General features: G+C 39.2%; 1 pseudogene across 1 annotated transcript; it reads left to right on the top strand.

Annotated features, from left to right (window-relative positions):
• Positions 1–308: 308 nt before the first annotated feature.
• LOC308521602 (glyceraldehyde-3-phosphate dehydrogenase-like) lies at positions 309–1,307 on the top strand (annotated as a pseudogene). The gene has a single exon. The product of its transcript is annotated as a glyceraldehyde-3-phosphate dehydrogenase-like (transcript).
• Positions 1,308–15,556: the final 14,249 nt, after the last annotated feature.

Here is a 15,556-nt window from a genome sequence, read left to right as displayed (position 1 = left end):
ATCCCATAAGAAAGCACAATAATGGTCTGCTTTCAACAATCCTGCTTACTATTTTAATAGACCAAGATGTTTAGATATATTTCTTTCAAGTTTTTATAGCAAAACTAGGTTTGCAGACAATATGTTTGGGGAAGGAAGCCTAGAAAGAACATTTCTGTGTCTCAGTGGTAAATGTACTTTTGGTTGACACAGGAATTTTTGCTACTGAGAATCAGCAGGGCCCCTGTGGAAGTTACTCAGGCTCTCTGCTCCTCCCGTTTGACAGACAGCCCTGCCTGCCTGGGCAGTGCCAGCCGCGGCCCTGAGACATGACGGTGAACATCAGAGTGAACGGATTTGACCATATTCAGCATCTGGTCACCAGGGCTGCTTTTAATTCTGACCAGGTGGATATTTTCACCATCAATGACCCCTTTGCTGACCTCAACTACACACTCTACAAGTTCCTGTATGATTCCACCCAAGGCAAGTTCAAAGGTATAGTCACGGCTGAGAATGGGAAGCTTGTCGTCAATGGAAAACCCATCTCCATCTCCAGGAGCAAGATCTCACCAACATTAAATGGGGTGATGCTGGTACTGAGTATGTTGTAGAGTCCACTGGTATCTTCACTACCTTGGAGAAGGCTGGGGCTCACCGGAATGGTGGAGTCAAGAGGATCATTATCTCTGTCCCTTCTGTGGGAGCCCCCATGTTTGTGATGGATGTGACCCATGAGAAGTATGACAACTCCCTCAAGATTGTCAGCAATGCCCTCTGCACCACCAGCTGCTTGGTCCCCATGGCAAAGGTCATCCATGACAACTTTGGCATCGTGGAGGGACTCATGACCACAGTCCATGCCATCACCGCCACCCAGAAGACCGTGGATGGCCCCTCTGGGAAGCTGTGGCGTCATGGCCGAGGGGCTGCCCAGAACATCATCCCTGTTTCTACTGGAGCAGCCAAGGCTGTGGGCAAGGTCATCCCTGAGCTGAATGGGAAGCTCAGTGGCATGGCATTCTGTGTGCCCACCCTCAATTGGTCATGGATCTGACCTGCCACCTGGAGGAAATTGCCAAATACCATGACAACAAGAAAGTGGTGAAACCAGCATCAGATGGCCCCTCAAGGGCTTCCTGAGCTATACTGAGGACCAGGTTGTTTCCTGCAACTTTAACAGTGACACCCATTCTTCCATCTTCGATGCTGGGGCTGGCGTTACCCTCAACAACCACTTTGTCAAGCTCATTTCCTGGTATGACAATGAATTTGGCTACAGCAACAGGATGGTGGACCTTATGGTCCACATGGCCTCCAAGGAGTAAGAGCCTCCTGAACCACCAGCCCCAGCGTGAGGAACAGAGGCCCTCAGCTCCTGGGAAGTCCTTGCCCCAAATCAATCCCCCAACACACTGAGACTCTCCTGACCTTCCATCCCAGCTCCCTTAAAGGGGGAGGGGCTTATGGAGCCCTACCTTGTCATGCACCATCAATAAAGTTCACTGTACCCCACTGCCCCCCAAAATAAAGTTTTTCAATACACAACAGGTCCACTGAGTTATATATAAAAGCCATAAGTCATCAGGGAAGACTAAATGTGCTGAACTGTGTACAATATAATGGGGGCTTTTGTCAACATGATGAACTTAGAAAGTTGTGTGCCTGAACAGGTTTTGTGTTCATGGCTAAATAGAAATCACAAGTTACTTTGAAACAAAAGCATACTTAGTCTATCCTTTCACATGACAAATGTTTTTCCCAGGATTTCATTTGTTTCAAATTACTATTTTTCTGGGAAGGGGGGAAGAGAGAATCTAATAATATATAACTGAAAATAATTTTTAGTTCATTTAAAAAATTCAACCACATATTTCTCTGCCTTAAATTAACTTTATTATAGAATTTTAGAGCCTCTTATAATTTTAAATAGGGATTGTTCACTCCCCTCAAACATTCTACTTATTCCTTTTGGAAGTTCTTTGGGGAGAAGAGAACTCAACATTTATTGAACATCTACTCAGGGCTGGGTACCATGCTACATATATCACTCAGGAGATCATTTCATTCTCATTAAATATTACTATTCTCCGTTAGCATTGAGAAAAAGAGACTCAGAAGTAATATTCTTTTCCAAGGTCATATAGGTGAGATGTGTCAGAACTGGAATTCAGCCCACGGTTCTCTGAGAGCATAGCCAAAGCTCTTCCCACAGCAGGACCCTGCCTTCCTTTGAAACACATACAAGCCAACTGGCATTTCCCTTCTCCATTCACAACAGAGAAGGGAAATGGAGGTTGCAAAGAAGGCTGGGAAGTGGCAGCTGCTGTGAACAGCATCCTTGGCTTCCTCTAGAACCAAGGCAGTCTGGAAAAAAGCATTAAACACTATGCAATACGAGGGCTGGCGCTGCTCTGCTCCATGCTGTTTATGTTCAAGGCAACAGTGAGTTTTTGTATCTGTGATCATGTGGATTATTGTTCAGAAATATTTAGTTTCTCCCCACCTCCCCCACTTCCAGGAAGGTGTATCCTCATTTAATGAAGGACTTGGTCATGTGACACACTTTGGCCAATTCTCATTGTTAGCAGAGTTGATAGCAGAGGATTTGATGCAAGTAGAGACTTCACATGGTTGGGTTTGTTCTTTTGGGCTTCCATGATCACCCTGGAAACAACATGATCCAGCTAGGAGATGAGAGACATAAAAGCCCCCCATAATGTTTAGCCAAGATTAAAAGTAAACCATGCTGTTTTAAACTATTGAGATCTGGGTTGGTTTTTAAGCAGAAAAAGGTTGATTGACTCACTATCTCAGCCTAGTTCACTGAGATTTACCTCTCTAAAACTCCCTTTTAACTTAGGATATTTTATGAAACTGGATTTTCCATTGCAGGGTAATAGACTAAGGCAGCGGTTCTCAACCTGTGGGTCGCGACCCCTTTGGGGCTGGAACGACCCTTTCACAGGGGTCACCTAAGACCATCAGAAAACACATATATAATTACATATTGTTTTTGTGATTAATCACTATGCTTTAATTATGTTCAACTTGTAACAATGAAAATACATCCTGCATATCAGATATTTACATTATGATTCATAACAGTAACAAAATTACAGTTATGAAGTAGCAATGAAAATAATTTTATGGCTGGAGGTCACCACAACATGAGGAACTGTATTAAAGGGTTGCGGCATTAGGAAGGTTGAGAACCACTGGAAGGTAACAGGCTCTGGGACACTATTCTCAGATGCTAACTTTGCCACACAGAGATGGTTTAAAATAAATTAATATAGATAGATAGACACACAATTATAAAGTTGTAGGTGAGATGGTATATAGGTTTGTTGTATATGTTCATGTGTGTGGTTTTAACAAAATCTACAGCATTGATACAAATAATATCAGCCTAATTTTTGCGAAAAATATGCTTTGCTTGACAATTGTAGGAACCACACTGGATGCCATCTAATATGTTTACTATATTCCTGTGAGGAAATATTCAATTGATACAGAGCTTTCTTATCTAAAAGTCCACTTATAGTATTTAATGAATTTGCATTTATAGAACTGCTTCCTACCAGAGAGCTCAGGTGCCACTTAAGTTCTGTCTTGCTTCTTAGATAGACTTTAAAATAGAAAGTCACTTACCACTCAATGCATGACACAGGGATACCCGAGGCACAGCTGGGAAAATCATTGTCCTGTTTGCCTCATTCTATTGTTCTCTGCCAATCTGGTGCTAGACAAAATTCCATTTCAAATAGAGAAAATTCTATTCCCCTCACATAATGGTGAATAGGCTAAACCTCACAATGTGTTTATTTTAACTGCTGGTCCACTAGATTTGTCTGTGGTTTCATTCCATATTACAGTTTTTAAAAATTCATGTATAAGGCACAAGTCATTACTTAATCTCCCTGCCCCCCCCCCCTTTTGGATGGAGAACTTACTAAAATATAGTCTATAGGATTCATGGTTAGAGCTCACCTTTGTGACTAAAAAGAATTTTTTTTAAAACACCTTGGGAATAATGTATTACAATTATGGCTAAGTTAGTTCTCAGATATGCAACAATTATAAAATAGTGGGAGAACAGGTGAAATGAAACAAAAATTTCACTAAGGTAATGATAACCTGGCCCTTTTCTCAACCAGTCTGCCAATTTCCACTCATCAAGTAGTGACCTATCTGCTTTTCTCAGCTATTTCTTGCCATCCATTCTTCTGTAATTGCCAATATTTCACTCTAAGCTTTCAATTTTGCTGGGCAACATTTGCCAGTGTTTTGAAACTTGCATTGTACATGGATCAAAAAAAGCCATCATTAGCCTGATTTTTACAGAGATAACTCCATTCCAGCTATGTTATAGCAAATCTATAGTTTCTAAAAACTATGGATATTAAACTATTGAGCAAAAAAGAAAAAACATAATCTCAAAACTCTACTGCCTTATCTTTTCCTTTTTCCCCATACAGAGAAATATTTATTTATTTATTTTTTTTTTAAATATATTTTTTATTGATTTTTTATAGAGAGGAAGGGAGAGAGATAGAGAGTTAGAAACATCGATGAGAGAGAACCATCGACCAGCTGCCTCCTGCACATCCCCCACTGGGGACATGCCCGCAACCCAGGTACATGCCCCCGACCGGAATCGAACCCGGGACCCCTCAGTCCGCAGGCCGACGCTCTATCCACTGAGCCAAACCGGTCTCGGCAGAGAAATATTTATTATAGCTGAAGTCCAATGACTGATTCATCATTAAGACTATCTGAAAACTTTATAAAAAATTCTTTAAAAGGTTGTTTAAAATATTTTTTTTAAAAAAACAACAACACAAAACGGGAGCTCTTTCTAAGAAGTCAGTTTGTCACTATGATAAAATGTAAAGAATACTTGCCTAGAAGTCAAAAGACTTCGGCTGATATCATTGGTCTACTCAAATTTTTGATTTGGGATAAGGCACTTACCTTTACTAAATGTCAGTTTTCTCTTTTATAATGTAAAGATAATACCAGTTATGCCAGCATCATAGAATTGTTGGGAATGTGAAATGACAGGATGCCAGGATTAATCTATGTTTAAATGGTATCAGAGAAATTTTTCAAATCAGTTAAAAAATAAGGATTAAGAAAAATAATGAAAAGGAATAATGATTAATTTACATTTAGTGATACTTGATTCTGACAGGTACCATTATGTAGGCTACTTAATATCGATTTCGAGGATGGTTTAGTAAGTGTACTGAATCTCATTAGAGTCTTAGAATTTACAGTTGGATAAATCTACAAAAGCGGCTGAGAAATGAAGCCCTGCCCCCAAAGATATCCATGTCCTAATCCCTGGAACCAGTAAATGTTACTTTATATGGGGGGAAATTGGCAGATGTGAGTAAATTAAAGGTCTCAAGATGGAGGAATTATCCTGGATTATCTGGGTGGACCCTAAATGCAATCACAAGTATCCTTATTAGTGGAGGCAAAGGGAGATTTTACACACACAGAAGAGAAGGCAATGTATCATAGAGACAAACCTGGAACTACAAGCCAGGGCATGCTGGCAGCCACCAGCAGCTGGGAGAGGCAAGGAATGGAGTCTCCTTTAGAACGCCCACAGGGAGCATGGCTCTGCTGATCCCTTGATTTCGGCCCAGCGACATTGATTAAAGACTTCTAGACTCCAGAAAATGAGGAGAATAGTTTTGTTTTTGTTTTAATTTTAAGCCACTAAATTTGTAGTAATTTGTTACACCTGACTTAGAAAATTAATACAGGTACTTTAGCCCTACATTTACCAGATCTCCTTGTATAAGAGGCAAGACAAACCTGCTTTATACAAAACATAGCTTCATAATAAATAAGTTATGTAAAGCAACAGGTTTACATTAAATATGAGCACTACTATTCTATTGAAAATTATTCAAACAAGGTTTTACCAAATAGCTACGTATTACTGAGAACTTACCATAAGCCAAGTACTTTTTAAAATGTTTTTGTGCATTATTTTCATTTCATCCTAACAATAACACTCCCATCTCATTTTTGAGATAAGGACACCAAGATCCTGGAGGTTATATAACATACCCAGGTCACACAGGAATTGGCGGAGCCAGAACTCAATCCAGCCAGCCTGGTCCAGAATCAATTTTTATCCACTATACAACACTGAGTCCCCATGTAGCAGAGCAAGACATAAATGTGATTCTCAAGGGAGTTACAGGCAGGAGTCATCGATTTAAAAGCAATGTACTTTATCAAATTATCTGTTATATAATACACTCAGTTTAAAAAAAAAAAAAAAAGCCACAGGGAGCCATGCTTCTTTGGGTACTCACTCAGCCCACAGCCCTGTGGGTATTAGTGCAGTGACACCTCCTGGCCTCACGATGTATTTCTGTGTGTCTGCTCTGCCTGTCCCAGAGCTCCTTATGGCAAATTTACAGCCCTGATTAATGTGGCCTGAAACCTGTTCCTCATCAGTGTAGTCAACAGTGTCTTTCATTCATCCAATCAACGGGTGGTTATTGAGTGACGATTACTATCCTGGAGTTCCTGCAGGTGATGCAAGGGTGAACAATGCACACCTCCTGCCTGAACAAACCAACGATGTGGGGAGGGATCCAGGTTGACATTTTGTTTTTCCAAAGCACATAAAGACCCAGCACTGGACTCTGAAATCCATGTGGTTTTCAGTGCTTATCATAGACCAGGGCAAGATGAATATTATTTGGTATTTGAATCAGTATTATTTGTAAGCAATGCCAAAGGTCTTATTTTCACCATAAATAAAGTTTTTCCTTGGAACATTTAGAAGAATATTTTAAGGACAGGTGTTCTAGGATATGCCAAAATAGGTTCTATTTTGTATTCTGCCCACAGGCATGGAGCTAGGGAAGTGACCCTATGAATATCAAGAATGCATGTCATCCTATTCACATACTAGTCAAGATCTGAGTTCAGAATTCTGTTCCTCCTGAAAGAGTTGGGGATAGTAAACGCATCTAAAGCAGTTTGCTCCGACACTGTCTATGGGCCTTCAGATCTTGAGATAATAAACAGAAACTTGCTGTGTTTTTTCCAAAGTAAAAAAAGAGAAGACTGGCATCTCAATTTTTTTCAAGACAGTCTGATTCCTCTTTCTCAGAGCAATGTCAGAAAACCTTGACCTGTTTTTTGAAACAGACTGCAGCGGTCAAGATCTTGTTTCACTTAACAGCCCATCCTAAGCCTGGAGAGAAGTAAAATGCATTTCACTTCTATGGATCATCTTTTATCCAACTTTAGAAACATTACCCAAAAGTCCCAAAATATCCTTACAAGAAATTAGGAAAATTATTGCTTGCAATTTTCATGAAATTTGAGAACCTCTTCTCTAAAGCATGGTTCCAATGTTCAAGGTATTAAAAGATAGCCAATTCTTAACACCAACATAAACAGTTTGTTCTCACAAATATTGCACACACACACACAAAGGCATTTTTAATTGAGAGACTGTTTGTGACTTTGCATTATGAACAAGTACTAGAAGCAGCAGCCTTTCTGTCACTGGTCAATCAGTGGGTCCGTGCTGCCTGTCACTACTTGAGCCAACTATGCCGAGACAGGGTTGAATCATATATGACTGTTTATTCCAATACGGTCAGCAGTATGGGAGAGCAGCAGGTCATCCACAACATCTGCTCTGCCTCCCACCATAGGCCAGCTGCTTATATCCGGTAGAAGGACAAAGATACAGGGGGAAGTAGGCAAAAGGGATAAGAATGGGTATGCAAAATAGGCAGTTTACAGGTCATGCAGCCTGGGGGCTTGTAAAGGCCTGGGGGTATGCAAAGGGCTAGGGGTTGAAAAGGCCTGGTGGTTTGCAAAGGCCTGGGGTTTTCAAAAACCTGGGGGTTTGCAGAGGGCTGATGCCTCTGGTTTCTGCAACAAGGTTGTTAATCTTTCCATGATAATGGGCAACTCTCAGGTGTAGAGGATGGGCCAAATTTCCAGGTGAGCTCCAAGGTCCCTCGAGCAACTCCCAACCTGGTTAGAATGCGCTGTCTTTAATCAGAACAAAACAATCACAGTTAAGCATGTGTAATATTTCTTATAATGATAGCTGGTCCCCAATATTCCACTTCTGCCCCTACCAGTTTTTGTTGGAAAATTGTAAAATTTCTCATATTTAAAGACCCGTATCCACAGTCATCTATCTTATACTATGAAAGGATATATGCAATATAGAGAAAATGAATAAAATATAATTTTTGTATCTGTCCCCCAAAATAAGTATGGAGCACTATATACAGGGCCCTGTGCTCAATGCCTTCAACATGTGATCCCTTATTCATAAGATGAACATGCAAACAGATACAGGCCAGTCATAAAATAGTCACAGGGCTATAAAATTCAGCACAGAGAATTTAGTGAATAACATTGCAATAACTATGTACAGTGCCAAGTGCATACTGGAAATTTTAGGGGTAACACTGCAAAGTATAGGATTATCTAACCACTATGCTGTACACCTGGAACTAATACAAAAACAATATTGAATGTAAACTGTAATTGAAAAATAAATTTTTTTAAAGATTAAAAAAACAGTATAGGCCTTTTTTCAAACTCCTACTATGTGCTAAGTACTGTTACAGGTGCTTTATACATATTATTTCCAATTCCCTAACATTACTGAGAGAGAGATATTTTTTGGTCGCCAGTTTACAGATGGGATCCTGAAAGGTGACAAGGTCAATATTTAGAACTCCACTCTATGACTCCAAGCTCTTCTTGGTTCTCAGTATAAAAACATGAGGCAGTGTGTGACAAAAAGCAAATGGGTGCTATAGGATGCAGCTACTAGCCCCTTCAAACCCATCAGAGAAGGCCTGCAAACCCCAATGAACTTTATCAAGTGCAAGGGAAAGCAGTGGAATTGCAAAGGTGCAATTGATGCACAAGACAGACCAGATGCTGTGTATACTTAGGAAACATTAACCATTTCTAAAACTACTTGTGACGAGTTAAAAGTCATTGTGTTCAATTGGCCACGACTCTCCAAACACAACTTCAAAAACTTATATATCTATCTACACACGCCCATTCGTACATACATGTGCATACACAAACACACACATATTAACAATGCATCCTTTTCAGAACTAGACTACCAATAGCCAGCAATAGAGGGGATAGGAAATACATGAAATGAACCATAATAACCTCTTCCCCTACCCTAGGCTCTTTGTCTGCACGGAATCTCTCAGGTCCTTGAGCACAAAGGTGCAAAAGTCCTAAGTTCCCAGTTCACTGTAAAAAAAATCTGCACCAGAAATGACATCGGCAGTTTTCAGGACCAGTGGGAAAAGCCTGATGACGCTTTCCAAATGAATGGCATGAAAATGTGTTCACTCACAACTTCTTTGATGCATTCATGTGATCTGCTTCGTAAATGAGATTATCTATGTTAGAGGATAAATATGATCCTTTGTTGAGGTACTAATATATGCAGAAGTGACATGTCCAGTATTTCAGGCATGAGAGATGCTCCATAAATTAAAATGTAGAGCCTGCAAGGACACTACAGTTCTTCCAAGTGGTCCTCAGAATTTCTAGGTAAATCTCAAAAGCCTAATCAGCCTCATGAGAAAGCAGTTGTTTGTATAATGATGATGGAGGTGCTAAAAAGGTTCCCTCACATCACTATTTCCCCATTACCTTTAATTCCCCCCTAAAGAACCATTCCTTTGAGTTCTAAAGCTTTTTTGGCCCTTAGAAGACTCCTATTAAAATGCACCTACCACTGGGGCCTTTGTTGGCTGATGCTAGAAGAAATGCTTATCAGCTGGTGTTCCTACTGTGACAGCTGGCAAAGAATAACATTCTCCAGGAACAAGATGTGGGACTTGTGCCCTGCGGTGACTGTGGAGCTTGGCATTGAGTAGTGTGGAGGGAGAGAAACAAAGACCAACTTCACCTATTTCACAGTATTGCTCAAGGGCAGCCCTGCTAACTGGTTTTATCATAAAGATATCTTGCTTGACAATTGCAAATCCTATGACATGCTGCTATGTAATACTCAGCACTGCTTTCAGGTTACTAGCCAATTACTGCTTCGGTGTGCTGAATGGTGTCCCAGTTGACTGAGGAGGGACTATAGTTCCCTGAAGAACACAACTCACTCCAAAGGTATTATTTTACACCCTAGTAGAGTCTGACTCAGTAATATCTGTCTTTTACTGCTCCACTGGAAGCTAAATTTGAGTCAATATATTCCACCTATGGGTGCCAAAAAATACCACACCAAATCCACATTCTATCACTATAGTAACAACTGTGGACGAAAAAGGGCCACATGCTAACCTGACAAGCTCAGGAAAGGCCTGTGTGGTGGCCTTGCAGACTCAGAGACCTAAAGTAACCACAAAGGATGGTCGGAAATTAAAACTTTTAAATTAAAAAGCCGTCTCTGGAGGGTAGTCATGTCCTAGGCCAGTATCTTTCCTAACAAAGATCAACTTTGATCTTCACTGAGCCTATTGTCTTTTTGCATCTTCAATAACATACCTTTGGAATGTCAGGGTGTCTTGTAACTTCCCTTATTTCTGGACCCCTCAGGGCACAACCAATGCACCAGGGCAGAGACCACAAATTCCCTCATTCTTATCCTGTTAATTGTTGACTGTTAGGGATCCTGTATCCACCTGTGTAAAAGAAGCATGTGTCTATCATTTTGCTTATTATCCAATCCCAGAGGATCCCCCTTCTCAAAACCTACCCTCCCACCTTGCTTTCTCCCACTGCCCTAATCTATCACCAATGGATTGCATGTAACCCACTTACATCTCCTCCTTTTATGGTAATTTATAAAAATAGGTGAAAAACACCATTTTCCGGAGCATTATCTCAATACCTTGAGATTCTGCTTCCCAGCAATTGTCCACAGTTTAGCTCAAATAAAGTAACAAAAATTCTTTACAGGTTTGGATGTTTCTTACGTTAACACAACTATTAATTACCTACTCTTAGCAGGCATACCCACATACTCTAAATTCTAAAAAAATTTGCAAGCTATTTGTATGCCCATTTTGCAGATATTAAAACTGAGGCTAGAGAAAGATAAGTCCAGGTCACAAAAGTGCTAAGGAAGAGAGTTTGAATTTGCTGACAGGTCCAAGCATGTCCCAACATATTACATTGCTTGTCTACAAATGGGGATGCATTCTCATTATTTAGTACTCTGGTCAATGTCACCACTATCATCAGACAATATGCGGGCCCACTGGTCATCAACCAAACAGAACACAAAGAAGCAGCTCTAGAGAGAACACATAGACTAGTTGGGCTTTGCAACGAGATGATTAGTAGTTCTAGACAACATGCACTATTGCTTAAGGAGCAATGCAAACAATAAGGGCTCCAAAAGGTTTTGATCACTAAGAAATATGATGCACAATATTAAATTACTTTCAGGTATCCAACCCCATGATTAGGCATTTCTATCACTTACAAAGTGATCCCCTCGATAAATCTGGTAGCCATCTGACACCATATATAGTTATTACAATATTATTGACTATATTCCCTATGCTGCACTTTATATCCCCATGGCTAGTCTGAAACTGTAACTTAAAAAATATAAAATTAAAGAAAATATTTCTAATTAAAAAGAAGAGATTAGTGGCCAACACATTCAGATGTCCCTTAGAGTTTAAATATGACGAGAATTTTTTTTAAAATAATTTTAATGATGAGAATAAAGGACATGAGAAGGACCATCTTATCAGTACCAATTAAAATGATATAGAAGTTTCTTAACCTTGACAACTATTGACATTTTGGGTTGCATAATTCTTTGTTGGGAGTGGAGGAGGAGGGCTATCCCATGTATTGTAGGATGTCTAGCAGCATCTCTAGCCTCTACCCATTAAACACCAGTAGCACTGCCCATTTATGACAAGCAAAAATGCCCTGGCCCGGTAGCTCGGTTGGTTAGAGCATCGTCCCATACACCAAAAGATAGTGGGCTCGATTCCAGGTCAAGGCACATACCTACGGTGTGAGTTCAATCCCTGGTTGGGGCTTGTATAAGAATGCTCCTCTCTCTTTCTCTGCCTTCCCCTCTCTCTAAAGTCAATAAACATATCCTCTAATGAGGATTTTTTAAAATGTCCCCAGACATTGGCCTCTGGAAGAGCAAAATTACTCTAGTTGAAAGCCTGTGGTAGAAAAATATTTAGAAACACAAAGTTTTATAGTATATTATTTTTAAGCAAAATGATTGTAAAATAAATTATAGTATGTGATTAATTTTTTAAAGTATACGTACACCAAAAAATAGAACGTCAAAGTGTTAAAGTGATCAGCCTCATGGTAGGAAAATAGATAATTTTTGTTTTCTTCTTGGTATGTTTTCCAGGCCTTCCATATTTACCACAATAAATAGAAATTTCTTTTGCAGCATATTATGACATTCTGGAAATTCTAGGCATTCATTGATTTTAAATCTACTTGTCTAACTTTAGACTGGAGATAAAGAAAGAGAGAAAAGAAAAGCATTCCCTGATAAATGTAAATTCCAGATTTGTAAGTCACACCATCTACCTTTGTGGTCTGGGGAACACCAAAATGAGAAATTACTACAAAAACCAGACCTGGATCAGTGGACACAGACACACACACACACACACACAGCAAGAAATACATCTCCCCCAAACAGTCACAATGACCTGGGGACAAACTCACGATGGGAAAGTCAATAAACACAGACAAGAGGCTGAAGCTGCAAGACCATGAAATGACTGAAAGACAACATGAAGAGAATGGAAAAGGAGCCTGTTTAAAGCAACAGGAGAAAGAAATAACCACCCTGGTCCAAAAGGTAAGACATTGTGAAAATAAATAAGTAGCCAATAACTTTCTGGAAATAAGTCAAATGGAGCTTTAAGAAATGAAATGTATAATTAAAAAGAAAATTAGAGAGCTGAAAGATCTGGAAAAAAAATGACTGCACCCCAGAGATGAAGATCATAAAAGATAAGTTAAAAATCATAGGAAAACAACTAAGAAAGTCCACTATATCTTAAATATAAGTTTCCAGAAGAAAGGAGTTGAAAGAATGAGAGGCAATATTTAAAGAGATAATAGCTAAGAATTTTTTTTTCAGAATTGATTGTAACTATGAATACTTACCTTCAAGAAGCTTCAGGTAAACAAGCTAAAAAGCCATAGCTATAAACAGAGCAGTGGGTTGATAGAATGTGAGAGAGACAACTAGGTTGATAGCTGATTTCAAACGTAAAAGTTAGAAGGCAAAGGGGAAATAACCTCATGTGGATGAAAAAGGGGCCACATACTAAACCTGACAAGCTCAGGGGAGGCAGGCATGGCAAGCCTTACAAATTTAGAGACCTAAAGTAACCACATAGGATGGTCTGAAATTAAAAGTTCCTAGCTAAGAGCGAATCATGGCAGGCAGTCATGTCCTAGGCCTTGACAAAGGTCAATCCTTCCCTTACCTGAGCCTTTCTATTGTCTTTTTGCACCCAAGGTAACATACCTTTGGAATGTCAGGGTAATTCTTTATTTCCAGACCCCTCAAGGCACAGCCTCCAATGTAAAAGAAGTATGTGTCTATTCCTTTTACTTTTTTTTAAATTTTGTTTTATTGCTTAAAGTATTACAAAGAGTAGTACATATGTCTCCTTTTTTTTACCCCCTTGACCTTCCCCCGGCCTCCCCTACCCCCAGAGTCTTGTGTCCATTGGTTATGCTTATATGCATGCATACAAGTCCTTTGGTTGATCTCATACTCCCCCATCCCCCCAACCCTTCCTGGCCTTCCCGCTATAGTTGGACAGTCTGTTCGATGCTGCTCTGCCTCTGTATCTATTTTTTAAAATATATTTTATTGATTTTTTACAGAGAGGAAGGGAGAGGGATAGAGAGTTAGAAATATCGATAAGGGAGAAACACCTATCAGCTGCCTCCTGCACACCCCCTACTGGGGATGTGCCCACAACCAAGGTACATGCCCTTGACCAGAATCGAACCTGGGACCTTTCAGTCCGCAGGCCGATGCTCTATCCACTGAGCCAAACCAGTTACGGCTGTATCTACTTTTGTTCATCAGTTTATAATGGTCATTATTATCCATAAATGAGTGAGATCATGTGGTATTTTTCTTTCACTGACTGGCTTATTTCACTTAGCACAATGCTCTCCAGTTCCTTTTACTTTTTATCCAGTCCCAGAGATTTCCCTGCTTTGCTTTCTCCTGCTTCCCTTATCTACCACCTATGAATTTCATATAACGCCTTATGACTTCCCCTGTGATTCTGATGTATAAAATAAGTGGTAAAACTGCCATTTTCAAGATCATTTTCTTAATCTGTTGAGATTTTGCTTCCTGGCAATTGTTGTCAGTTTGGCTCAAATAAACTCATAAAAATTCTTACAAGTTTGGACATTTCTTACATTGACACTCAAAATGTTATGAAAAATAACTGTCAGCCAAGTATTTTCTTTAGAGATAAATGTTACTCAACAAGGAGAGCACATAAAGAAAGAAACTTGAGACAAAGACTCAGAATTCACAAAGAGCCACAACAATTCAGTTTATCAAGCAATTTGACAATCCCTAGAAAAGAGGAATATGGGTATATCCTATGAGTCTACAATTTCACTCTTACTTACAGGCACAATATGATGCACACATGGATGTTCATAGGAGCACTGTTGGTAAGATGTGGAAACAACTGTCCCTTATTAGAAAAATAAACTGATAAATTGGCATGCTTACATAATGAAATATTGTGCAGGTATTTAAACAAAGGCACTACTATATGAATAATTTTAAAAAACAATGTTAAAAGGAAAAAGCAAATTTCAAAAAGGATATATACGATATGATGTTATTTGTGACAATTTTTAAACACAGGGAAAGTAAAGCAAGTATTGTTTTAAGGATTCATGCATAATAAATATAAAATGACATGCATAAGAATGCTAGACACCAAATTCAGGAGAGAGGCTAACTCTGGGAAGAGAAGGGGTGGGATGGCTGGTAGATAGATAGATATAGATGATATAGATGATGATGATAGATAGATAGATAGATAGATAGATAGATAGATAGATAGATAGATATGGTACTTATTTATGAAAGAATGAGAAATATTAGGCAAATTTGGCAAAAATGTGTTATTTATGTAATCTCAGTAATGGATATGTAGACATTCATATAACTTTTTATAGGTTCCTATTATGTTTATTTTGAATATTTTGAATTGTAGCTAGAATCAGCTCTGGCATTAAAAATTGTTTCTCCTCAGTGTTTTATTGAAATCTCAAAGGGAAAGAGTTCATTTGAAGGTTTTCTTTTGCCTCTTAAACTGAGGCTTATCTATTTAAATTATATTTTGGACCCCAAGCATCTGCACCATCTCTCATCATCCAATCTTCTCCTTTTCCTCCCCCATTGCATCATACTTCAAAGTTTTATTGAAATGCAGGGTGTGAATATGACACTAGAAACCAGATCCTAACAACAAAGCAGATTTTTTTTTTAATAAGGCATAGAACCTACTTAGGA

Source organism: Myotis nattereri (genome assembly GCF_964212035.1).
Source record: "Myotis nattereri genome assembly, chromosome: 6".
NCBI classification, from domain to species: domain Eukaryota; kingdom Metazoa; phylum Chordata; class Mammalia; order Chiroptera; family Vespertilionidae; genus Myotis; species Myotis nattereri.
This window is presented reverse-complemented; position numbering and strand designations above follow the sequence as displayed.